This window comes from Miniopterus natalensis, chromosome 13 (assembly GCF_054644295.1).
Source record: "Miniopterus natalensis isolate mMinNat1 chromosome 13, mMinNat1.hap1, whole genome shotgun sequence".
Taxonomy (NCBI): domain Eukaryota; kingdom Metazoa; phylum Chordata; class Mammalia; order Chiroptera; family Miniopteridae; genus Miniopterus; species Miniopterus natalensis.
Genome location: NC_142093.1, coordinates 58,969,432 through 58,982,411, shown reverse-complemented (window position 1 = coordinate 58,982,411; position 12,980 = coordinate 58,969,432).

Genomic DNA, 12,980 nt, shown 5'->3' with positions numbered 1-12,980 from the left:
AGGTGAATAAGAAATGCCTGATCCCAAAGCTCCCAACCTTGGGAATTTGGCTGAGGCTGACCAGTTCAGAACACTGACAGTGAAGACCTATATCGGGAACAAGAAGAAGGCAGCGTGGCCATCCACAGTTTCTGTTCATGTCCACAATGTCCCCTCCCCCCTTCCTTCACGACACATCCATTGTGGCCTGAGGGGTCCTTTCCATGGTCCAGGGCATCCCAGGGTTGATAGGACACTGGCCATAAGGGATCCCCCTTGTCTGTGCTGCTTTCCCAGAATCCCTCTGGCTGTGAAGACAGGCAGTTCACCTTTTCTCTGGGGACTTACATACCTTCCTGAGTCTGTCACTCCTTTTGACATAGGGAAGAAAGCTTAACAGATGTGTAGAGAGGAGTTGAGATCAAGTTGCCTTTTCCCCTATTCTTTTTAGAGGTGACAGTGTTGAAGAAATCCCACCTCTCTTATTTTTTATCATCTAAAGCAATGCTGCTTTGAAGGAAAAACTGGAAATCTTTTAATATTCCTACAGGAAGGGTTTGCATTTCTGAAGGGCTGCTTTACTTCTCAGAGCCTATTTGGTTTCTGTTTAATTTGTGCAGGGATACAGCAAGTCTGAAGAGTGTTGCTGCAGCAATTATAGGAACACTAAGGAAAGAAAGCTACATTCTCAGATACTTCAGAGGACAACGAGGATTGTGCATTTTACCTGCACAGAACAATCCCCCTTCTTAACTGGGAACAATCCCCCTTCTCAGTGATTGTCACACTGAGAAACAAAAGGAAAGGGCATTAAAATGGAAATGGGGGGGGGGGGGGTCGTTTGTTTTCAAGGTCTGATTTGGAAAGTGTGTGACTGGTGCCTTCCCATCCTTCTGAAGTACCTTAAGAATGCCCTGGATTTGAGTTTGGGAAGAGGAGCCTTGGTACCTGACAACCCTGCACAGGGGATCAAAGATAAGTATGTCATCCCTTCCTCCAAAGGGCTTCAAACAGCTCAGGTCATGGGGGCTGTGCTCCTATGAAGAGCAGGTGCCTATTTGGAAATTCTCCTGAGCCCTCCCCTGGTGTATATCTGTGATTCCTCTAAAGATCTGGGAACTCCCAGGGGTGAAGGGAGAGTCACAGTAACTTCTAACTCTATGAAGACATGTGGAAGATGTTTCTTTTACTGTAAATACATACAAGTATAAAAGAAATTATTCATGGTAATACTCAATATAATGATGCTGTGTTTTATATAAACTTTGTATACAGACTTATCTAGCTTTGTTGCTCACAGCTGCCCAGTGATGGATAGTTATCTTGCCCCTATCACCAAGGAGGAACTGGCTGCAGAGCACAGGCTGGGAGAGGGAAGAGGGTGACATGCTGAAACCAGGTTTCCAGTTCTCACAACTACCTGTATTTGTGTGTTTTAATTAATTTTTTTGTTAACCCTAAGGCTATTTTGTCCATTGATTTTTAGAGCACGGAAGGGGGAGGAAGGGGGTGAGAGAAAGAGAGAGATGCACTGAAGCCCTAACCCCAAAATCTAGTATATCAGAAGGTGACCTTATTTGGAAATAGGGCCTTTGCAGATTAATTATTAAAGATGAGATCCAACGAGACAGGTGTCCTTAGAAGCAGACATACACAGGAGAATACACATGACAACTAATGCAGAGATGTGAGTTAGGCAGCTGCTGGCCAAGAAACAGTAAGGGCTGTCCTGAAACCATGAGAAGCTAAAAGAGGCAGGGAGGGATTTCCTGATAGATTTTATGGGGAGCACGGCCTTGCCAACCCCGAGCTCAGGAGCCGGCCTCCAGAACTCTTAGACAGTAAGTTTGCATTGTTTCAAGCCACCCGGAATGTGATATTTTTATGGCAGCTCTAGGAACCTGACATGGATTTGTAACCCCAGTGAGTCATTAGATCTAAATCTAGTCACCTCATAAATGTGCCTCTTATGTCACTCAGTTGAATTCTCCAATTCTCCTCTGGTAAACAGGATCTGGATGAAGCTATACATCCAAGCAACTTCACTAATTAAACTCTACATTATACAAATATAACCCATATCCATTAGCCCTATTATCTGTTCCTTCATTTAAATGTGTTGAGCGCCACCTCTGTGCCAAGTACCAAGGCCCTCAGTCATGAACAAGATTGCTACCACCACCTTCCTGGTGCCGAGACCCCCGAGACACACAGTGGCCAGAGCCACTCCCACCCACCCGTGTCCCCTCCATGCTCACAGTCTCAGGGACCCACCTAAGTGCTGTAATGACTTGGTGGAGGATCCTCTGACTGCTGCAAACTGTGAGAGCCCATTTTTAAAGCTGGCATCATTGCATTGTTGTTAGTTTTCAATACATTAGTATGTCTAAAATACCCAGGGAAGTGACTCAACAGAAAACATTCAACATTCCCTGCTATTAATATACACAAGGGCTTTTCCAGAAATATGAGATACGATTTAATTACAGGCAAGCAAATCATTTCACTCTGCATGTGTTGTCACCATCTGCACTTTCTGAACCTGGATATGGAACGTGCTTTAAAGGTATCCAAAATTAATTTGAAGACCCCACAGGCTATCTCCAGTTCAACAACCCGGTAGAACATATCTGAGGTCAGGGACTAGGAGGCATTCTCCAGGCTGTGACATGTGGACATTGCTCATTTCTCTTCATGGTTGACAATATGCCATGATTTCAACCAACAAAGTATTCCTGGTGCCTAGGCAAGCAGTAAGCAGGAGACACACCCCAGAGCGAGGCTCTGCTCCTTCCTGCCACAATTGATACACTGTTGCTACAGAGGCATCTGCAGTGGTCTGAACAAGGATCAGTGGTGTTAAGTGTCTCACTCTTCCATTATTTCTCTCCAGTGATGCTGCTTTATATTGGGGGTTGGATTAGATTCTCCTTCCCAGGGATTATTCACACAGGTTACTGTAGATAAGATGCCAGCCTTTCCGGGCTGCCGGCTAGTGCATTTGGCTCCAGGTGGGGCAGGAGGAGATGCACTGAGGGATTCTCTTCCCTCCCCGGTTACTATCACACATGCCTCCTCTGTGACTTCTATAAACATTGTCAATGAGTGATGGAGGGGGAATGAAGGCAGGAGATAGGCAATGTGAGGAAGACAAGGGCATCCCAGGGTTGTATTCCAGTCCCTTAAATACAGGGAAAGGAACATGCCCCAGGGCTCAGAATGCTTCGTGTTGAATCTGAAGCAAAGGTCCTCAACAGAGGCTGTAGAAAAGTCATATAAGAAAAGGGGTATTGTCAAAAAAAATCTAAAATGTGAAGCTATCTGGGTCAAGGTCACTGAAGGCCCTGTATTGAAGTTGGCACTTGAAGGAGCGTTGCAGGTGGCTGCAACTAGCTGGTTACATCATCACATGTTTTGTACACTGGGCATCAATGATATTCCCAAGGAGGCTGTAGATACAGGCAGAAATCACCTCCTCGGGGTGAGAGGCTGAAAGAAAAAGAAGCTCAGACTGAAGGTGGCCTTTTGAAAGTACAAACGGGAAAAGAAAAAAAAAAAACTTTTGAAAGTGAACATTTCTTCTTACTCCATCAAAAAATTACTTGAAAATATAACCATCTGGAGTCCTTCAGAGTGAAAAACCTGAATTTGTATTGTCTCCTCCAAGGCAACTTCAGTGAAGATTGAGATGGGTAATTGGGAGCAAACGATCAAAGGAAAGAAGGAATGTCAACAAACAAAGGGCCTGCTCCTGACTTGATTTATAAGATAGTCAAAACTTGGACAAATCTTTTTCAAGATAAAAAGAAACAAGGTACAAAAAATTACAATGAATGCAAAAATGGGCACACATAATGAGTGGAGGCATCCAAAAACATACTATAAAGAATATTATCTGAGCCCAGCAGCTGAGCATTGACCTAGGATCTAGGAGATCGCGGTTTGATTCCTGGACAGGGCACATGCCCGGGTTGTGGGCTCGATCCCCAGCAGGGGGCATGCAGGAAGCAGCCAATCAATGACTCTCATCATTGATGTTTCTCTCTCTCCCTCTCCCTTTCTCTGTCTGAAATCAATAAAAACATTTTTGAAAAGGAATATGATCTATGACAAAGACAGGACAATCTATCATTTATAACAAATTTCTTAACTTAGATGACATACCTGATTATGTTATAAAAATGTCTCAGAAACATAAACATTACATAAATTGATCAATAGTGAATAAAAAAAATGAAAGTATATATTTTCATGAAAGGCACCTGTGAAAATAGTGTCAGATTTATGATTTATCTAAAATACTTTAAAAACCAAGTTTAAATCCCCAAATTATATAAACAGCTCACATCAAAGATGCAGATACAATTCAAAGTTTATTTTACAGAAACAATTAAGAAAAATCTACCAGTAGTCAAAAATGAGAAACGACAGAACAAATAAATGTTTAGGCCAATCCCACTAATGAACAGCCTATAAACATCCTAATTAAAATATTAGCTAATACAGCAGAGTCTGAAAACTGCAATGTGACATCGCCGAGCGCATCCTGTCCAATGAATGTTCAGCAGCAGAAAACACACCAAGCTTATGTGCTACATTAAACGATTACAGATGATAAAACATAAGATTTTATGTCCAAAAGCTGTTTTCTAAAATGTTCCACCAAACTCTGATTAAAACTTTAATATGTAAAACTTTTAGCGAGCTAGAAGTAAAAAAGGAATTTCCTTGACTCAATGTATTTTATCCACCAGAAAACTATAGAAAAGCATCACATTTGTGGTGAAATATTGGAAGCATTTCTTCAAAATCAGTAGAGAGAGAACAGAGTTCACTATCAGATTGTTAATCAGCATTGTACTGGGGCCCTTGGTCAATCCACCAAGCCAAGAAATAAAAAGATAAAATATATAGATATTGGGAATAAGTAATAAGTCATATACATATTCTAAAGGAGTGAAAAAATTCTGTTATATTCAGAAAATAGCCACAAGGCAATTTTGCATAGCTTTATTGTATGCTGGCAACAATAGAACTTATAGCAGATGATAAGATCTGCTTACCAATACCCACAGAACTATAAAATGCATAAAGTTAATCCTAGTAAAAATAAGTATAAGGTCTATATGAAGAAAATAACGTTTTACTGAAGGACATAAAAGAAGATTTGAATGAAAGGTGATCCATGCCCTATGCTGAATGGGATGATTCCATATTGTAAAGATAAGAAAACTCCAAATTACTCTGTAAATACACTGCACTGTAATAAAGCTCCTATTAATGGTATTCATGAATCTCAAGATTATCCTAAAGCTTCATTTAAAAGGAGAGAAAGGCCACAAGCACCACAAGAACATTCAAATAACATAAACAGGATAAGACAGATTTGCCTACCGTGTTTCAAAACTCATTATAAAATGTGATTAAGAAGATATAATACTGCCATAGAAATGAAGAGATGATGGTCCCAAAACAGCTCCAGGAGAATGGAGGGCGAGAAAGATCGTAGTCTGGACTAGGAACACAATGTGCTGGCCATAACTAGGTGGGTAAATCATCCCTAAAGAGAGAAAATAAATTAGATCCTTCCCCCCCAGAATTGACGGAAATACACGCAGGCATAAACATTTAGAAATGTAAATGGGAACATTGTGAATAAATGAGAAGAAAACATGTCATTATTTAACATCAGAACAGGAATAAGTATTTAAAAATACACACACACTCAAATAATGTAACACAAACACCATGGAAGTTAATATATTTAATTAGATATTGAAATAATTGTATAGTAAAACTCATTGAAGAGTATTAAAGGCCACAATGAAGGAGATAATATTGGTGCTATAAATATACATACGTATTTTTGCATATGTATCCTTGTGTGATTACATATTCTATATCAATGTTAACATTAATGTATGTACTAACACTATATATGTGTGTGTATTTAGGGTGTGTTTATTATTTGTATTTAAATAGTATGTATTTGTACTATATGTATATACACACAAGCACATACACATCAATAAAAATCTAAGAGTAATGGGCAAAAGATCCAGACAGACAACTCAAAGAGTCACAAAAGAGGAAATAAAAATGGTCATTAAAGCAACAAAAAGATGCTCTACTTCACTAACAATCAGAAAAATTAAATTCAAATAGCAAAGAAATGCTTCATCCATTGTTTTGCCTACAAATGGGCAAACATTAAAAGTTGGTGTCATTTTGTCAAGGACAAAGGACAGTTCTGCTGAGGGGCCTCCTTTGGCACCACCCATTAAAGTTGTAGCTGTGTGTGCTTTCACCCTGCAATACCACCTCCTTCCCTCATACAGAACATTTTATAAAAGTGTGTATATGTGTATGTATATGTATTTATACTGATCTAAATATACATCCATCTACAGTAGCACCCCTCCTACATCCTTCTTATCAATTTAGCCTGGAATATATTCTTCACATTTTCCTTTGAGATGCTAACTTTTTATTTAGTTATTTTATTTCCTGACTTGCTAGACCAGACTGTGGTTGTATGGGATGAGAGCAGGAATCAGTCAGTTTCCTCACAGCATGACCTCAGTACCTGGAGCAGCAGCTGACACATAGTAGGCTCAGTAAGGGTTTATCCAGACATAAATGTTATCTGATATTTATTGGTTAACTGATCACAGGGGTGGTAGGTCAGCAGGATTAGCAACACTGTAATGGAATGTCTGTGGTTAATGCTCAGTATCACCAAGCTATCTATTAGCAAGTACTTATACCCTTTAGCGTGTCTGCAAATCAGAACATATAAATATGTCGTGTATTTGCTGGGTATTAGAACTTGTATTAAAGAATTATGTAACTAGTCTATGCTTGATAAGCGCCTCTTCTACCTCAATAAAGCCTTTTGGGGGAAGAACAGAAATGAAACAAATGCTTAGAATTAAAAACAATAAAGTAGAAAGGTCAATTTTTCTTCCTAATAAAAATTCTGGAACCACCAAAGTGAAAAATCACATCCCTTCACAGCACCTGCTCTCAAAGTGGCTTACAATCCAGTGGGGGAGACAGTGCGGTGCCCAGATAAATGAGGGGAACAAGGGAGGTCAGAGGGAATCTCAGTCCAGTGGGGTCTGTGTGCGTGTGACAAGGACAGTTAACAGCTGAGCAGCAAGGGATTCATAGAGATTCATCATCATCCAGCTTTCAAATCCGAACAGTACTCATTTGTGTGGAAGAAAAGGGGTCGTTTTAACCCACCATCCAAAGTCCTTGACTAGGGTCTGGGCTGAGGATGGCTCTGGGGGGTACTTAGACTTCAGCCTATGAATTGGTTTCCTGGCTCAGAAAGTCCTCTACCTGCAGGAATACCTGACAAGAGCTGCACAAAGGGGCTGTATATAAATCACATTCTAGCATCAGAATCATTTCATAAAGCCATATTCCCAGGTGATATTTCTTGGTGGATGGGAAGCCTGAGAGGTGCGATCAGAGCCCGAGGCAGGAGAGCAGGAGTTCCAGGCAAAAAAATATTTAGAGATGAATATCCTACTTATTGGCTTTGATGTTTTAAATCCATTTACCACTGTGCATCTGAAATGTAATAAACCCTCTCTCTGAACCATGTCTCTCCAGAATGTGATAGAAGCTTTCAAACGGGAAAACTTATTCTTCAGAAGAGGCCATAAAAGCCAGCAATGCATTTCTAAATGTTGAGAAAGCTTTTTGTTAAAAAGAAAAAATCATAGGGTGACAACAGTGAAACTGGGAGTCTAGCTCTGAAATTTTGACCGAATGGGCTGTTCATCTCCATCCTTGCTATTTGCTTGCTTTATGTTTTACTCCTTGAAATAACAGGTGTGCTAAACTGCTCATATTGGTTGGTGAATGGGCATTCTTTGTATGTATCTTCTCACAAGCACCTCTTACCATTAGAGGTGAAGCCATCTAAAAGAAATGGCCATGGAATGAACATTAAACTTGGGGTAGTAGATATCCCTGATATGTGTACAGAAATATGGCATTTAAAACGCTGTGAGGGGATACATCTTTAGTTTTGTAAAAATCAATCATGGCAGGTAGGAAAACCTCAGCGGGCTTGGCAGACAGACAGGGAGTGAACAGTGAGGTCCCATCCATCTCCAGCTCTTGTGATTACAAGATTAAATATTACTGTCTAAAACAAGGGAGGAAAATGCCAGCTCTTGAAATACCAACTGTAGACCAGAGAACACTGAGTAAATACCTCATTAGGCAAATCCAGGTTCATAAGGTAGCCAAAAAAGTGGGGTCCATGGGCTCTTTCCCAGGAAGCTAATTAGAAATTCTCAGGAACTGGACTTGAAGGAGTGGAAAAAATGTTACTGCAACAGCTAAAAGTAATTTTTGTGGAAGAATATTTTATTCTGTCGCTGATATCTTATTTAATGCTATGTTGAGACAATGGAGACCAAAGAATAATGAAAAACCCTTCTAAGGGAATTAATAAAGAGTATTAGATACCCACTGCCCCATCCCACCCTTTTATGAAGAGTGATTCCTACCAGGAAATCTCAAGTGCGACGACAGAAAGGGCAGATGAGGACCATCTGCAAGTTTGAAGCTTCCACTAGTCTCGGTGGCCAGGCATGTCCCTTGTCTGCTCCTGAGACCTGTATCTGTAACAGAGACTCCCTGACCATTCAGGGTACAAGAGGGACTCGCCCTCCAGTTCACGGAACCTCACACCCACCCCCACACTCACCAGATGGGGCCAATGCAGACACACCCGTCACCCCTGAACCTAGCATGGACATGCCTGGGACATGGGAGGACTCTGTGGTGCCTGGAGAAAACCCAAGCACATATGGGCAGAACACGCAAACCCCCACTCAGTGAATAAATCCTGAACCATGCTCAGTGATAGGGTCCCAAACCAAAAGGCTGCATGTTGTATGATGTCACTCATACAAAATATACAGAATCAGCAGATCAACAGAGAAGCAAGCAGATCAGGGGCAACCAGGGGCTGGACAGTGAGGAGACTGGGGAGTGGGGATGGGGCTTCTTCCCAGAGTGATAAAAGTCCCTTAAAATTGATTGTGGTGACACTGAATTGTTCAACTTCCTGAATTTATTAAAGAAAACTGAACTGTATGCTTTCAAAGTGCACATACTGTTATGTGGAGTCTATCTCAATAAAATTTTTATTTAAAAAATGAGTAAGACAGATGAACATATGGGCATTAGAAAACATTTTTCATAAGCATGTGATTGTAAATCTCTTTATTCTCTACACTATTTACATATACTACAAACATCTGTAACGTGTCTCATGTTCTTCTGGTTGAAAAACACTGACTTATTCTGCTTTATGCCATAGACCAAGCTGGGGAAATTATCCATCATCTTAATAATACGATGCAGAATTAGCTTGTATTACAAATGGCCAGATAATTGAAGGACATTTTTGTCTATAAACATAATAATTTTATTTCTCTAGCTGATCTATCATCTGTGTTTAATAACTTTTTATAAAATTTTATAAATTGATGAATTAGATAAGATGACAAAACCTGATTTTGTTGACAGGAAGACGCTACTTTCCTGGGCTTTCAATATTTGGTACAACCAGAGATACAAATGAAACAAATATATCCAGAAATTCCTGTGAACATGCAGGTTCCCAAAGCGTGTGGGTGTTCCTAAGCTACCCCTATGCCCACTAACATAGTATAAGACTTACAGATGTATGCACAGCTATTTGAAGTTAAATTTTGTAAAATTGTATGGATCTTGACAGCATTAAGCTTGGCCCTGTTGTCTCCTTTTCTCTATAATTGTATATAATTATAAGCCCTGGCTTATCAGCAGCTTCAGCACTTACTGCTTTTTCACTTGTAGGCAAGACAGGATTCCTTGTCAAAAATATTATAAATTTGGTAGGAATGCGGTGAATGTGCTGAGGACCGATAAAGGGGAGGCGAGATGAGAATGACCACATACAGCAGCCACAGACACCGTCTGGGTGGCAGGAAGCGGTGGCTTGCCTCAGCTCTGGCAGTTGATGTTTTTACACCTATAACAACTCAATCTAAAAGAAATTCTTCAAGGACCACTTCATGCCCAGGTTCTATGTTGTGCTGATAATGCAGAAGTGGGGGAGGAGACCAACAAACTCTCTAACTGAATCGCATTCTGAATTTTTCGTTGTCAATTCACGTTTGTATTACAGAGTATAGACTGAGGAAGAATGAAAGAAATCAGGTTTGCTCAGGTTGCTTTTCCTTGTGTCTGGAGTTCCAGGCCACGGGTTAGTGTATCATGTAAAGATAAGGCTGCCACTGTATCAGTCTTCCTTCCACCTTGTTAACAGGTGGCCATTACTATGCATCACAGGGTTTTGTAATCCTGACCAGCTTAAGTGGCTGCTCCAGAGTCTAAATGCATTCTGCACCAAGGCCCTCCCTTGGTGCTATGAATTGACTTAATTGCTGTCATGGAAACCAGATGTTAACTCGGACATAAAAGCATTTTTTTTTTCTAGCTGGGGTCCAGAAATCTGACACATTTTGTATCAGTATTAAAGAGCTATTTGGGGTATGCTGGCCCACAGAATGTCACTGGGGAAGGAGAGGATCTGGCCTGGTGAACTCCCCGACTCCACTCCCCTGCCCGCATATGGACAATGGGCTGTGGTGTTCCCGAACCCACAGTAAGTCCCATTCATGCTGGAGGACAATGGCTAGCTGAGCGGGCCACACTGCCCGTGAGGGGCCTTGAGATTTCATTACAGGGAAAGCCATCATAGGCCATTTCCAAAGACGTGAGTGGTGTAAGAAGCAGTTTTCCTAGAGCTGAAATTTAAACAGATGATGGGGCATAAGAGGCAGGCATGGAGGTCTGCCAGGGTTTTGAGCTGTGTGGACCTGGTGGCCTTCTCCAGTCAACTAGGTTTATTGTGCCCCATGCACTTCTAGAGGATTCCTACATACCCTTTATTTAAGACACCTTCAGGTGGGTTTCTACTCCTCATGACTCAAAGCTATTTGCACAGAATGGTCAGCAAAATAGCACATAAATAATAGTTCCAGAAAGCTCTGCTGTTTGAAACATTTATACACATTTCTAATTCCTTCCCTCCTTTCCCTCCCACATTTTTGCCCTGAAATTGGCAACACAATCTTCTCATCTCAGTGGGGAAACACCCTCTCTTTAGAATTCGGTGGTAATAATCCTGTGAGGAATAATCATTCTAGATCCACTGTACCATGTGAATTAATCTATTGCTCTGGTATCTCTGCTCCACAACACAGGCTGGCGCTGAAAGCTCAGAATGAACTAATTAATTAGTGAGAAAGCAAAATCTAACATCTCTCGGTGGTAACCTCTGCAGAAGAAAGGGAGGCATTAGGCTCCTGTAGTAACTGCGGTTGAAGTAGAACCAAGTTTAATAGGGCTAAGTGTTCTCACTACTCATCCGGACAGTCTAGTCCAGGCCCACAAGATACTTGTGACCCCCAGAGGCTGGTCTGAGGGTCTGTTCAACAGAAAACTGGTCTCTGACCAAAAGGCTGTCTGTCCCATTCACAATCCAGGAAAAACATACACATTCCATTTTTTCCCCTCCTATATAAAATATCTCCTGGTACTAGGTTAAGCCTCAGAAAAAGAGACAGTCATCTTAATCACTTTTGGTCACAATGAAATCCAGTTAAATAAATGTAACTAGAAAAAAAAATCTATCGTAAAGACACATGTGACCTTCATGGTCCCAAGGACAGAAACAGAGCAAACCTCCTGAGAGAATAAAGAGTCCTTCCTGGGCTTTCTTGGCTCAGCCAGAAAATGACACCTTTCCTCAACCTCATCTCTATTGCCCTAAATAGCCCCCCATACCCCCATGTAATTCCAAGACTCTGGGGAGCCCCATTTCTAACACGCTCCATTTTTGTGGTCTCGTAACAGTGACCCTGAGGTGGAGGTTCATGTGCAGGGACCCACTGAGTACACTCGGTAATGACACCTGTCCATCACTTAGCTCAATTTCTTTAGACGAAAGCATTTCTTTCTCAGAGCAAATCTAAAAAAACAATTTCACAGAAAGATTAGCCTTAAATATCTTGTTCCAACACATTTATAGTTTACAATACCTCTATACTTTACGTTTGTAGTTTACAAGTGGGAAATAAAAAATGGGGAGAAAACCCTGACCCTTCTTTAATCTGAATGCTTTCTTAACCTATTTTTAGTATACTTTCCATATATGTTTGAATGTTCATAGACACACACACACACATATATACGTTCTCCTCTGTCTCTTTCAGTTGAAACTGAAATTCTGTGAAAGAAAACACCAGCTATTGTGCGCAGGATACAAGAGAGGAGCTCCCTTTCCCAGAACCATGACTTATAGGAATATGGGGAAGCATCTAAATTGCCTCCCCTCCACAACAGGCCACTGTAACTTCTCCCACCATTGATTTCTCCTGTGGAGCTGCAGCTCCGAGTGGCGGGCGTTGGGAACCAGGGCCAGGCAGCAGCTGCGGCACAGGGAAAACCAGGTACCGAGCACCAGGTGCCTGGATTTTAAGCGCAAGGCTTGGAGGTCTACACAGCAGGTACACAATTGAAGCAGTGTCTTCCTGGGACAACACCTTGAATCTGAAAGGGCCTGTTAGGGGAGTGTGACACTCAGATAAGGCAGTCATCGCTGCAACAGGCTGACTCTAAGGGACTGATGTGCTTTTAAAAATCCAATCACATGTTTTTATTTGCCAGTATTACAAACAGAAAAACAAGCAAACTTGCTTCCTCCCCACTGTGACCTCCTTGGGGCTAAAGTGCACTCTGCCAAAGCCTGTTCAGCTGCAGGCAACCCAAAGTTTTAAAGGGATACACACTGGTCAATGCCCGACTGTCAGTAACCAGCCGTGTGTCTGGAAACAGGCACAATACAGCCCCTCATTAACCTGGCTGCTAGGAAAGTCCCCTGAAGAGATCAGACTCACAATTTACTGCCATGGATTTGTAGA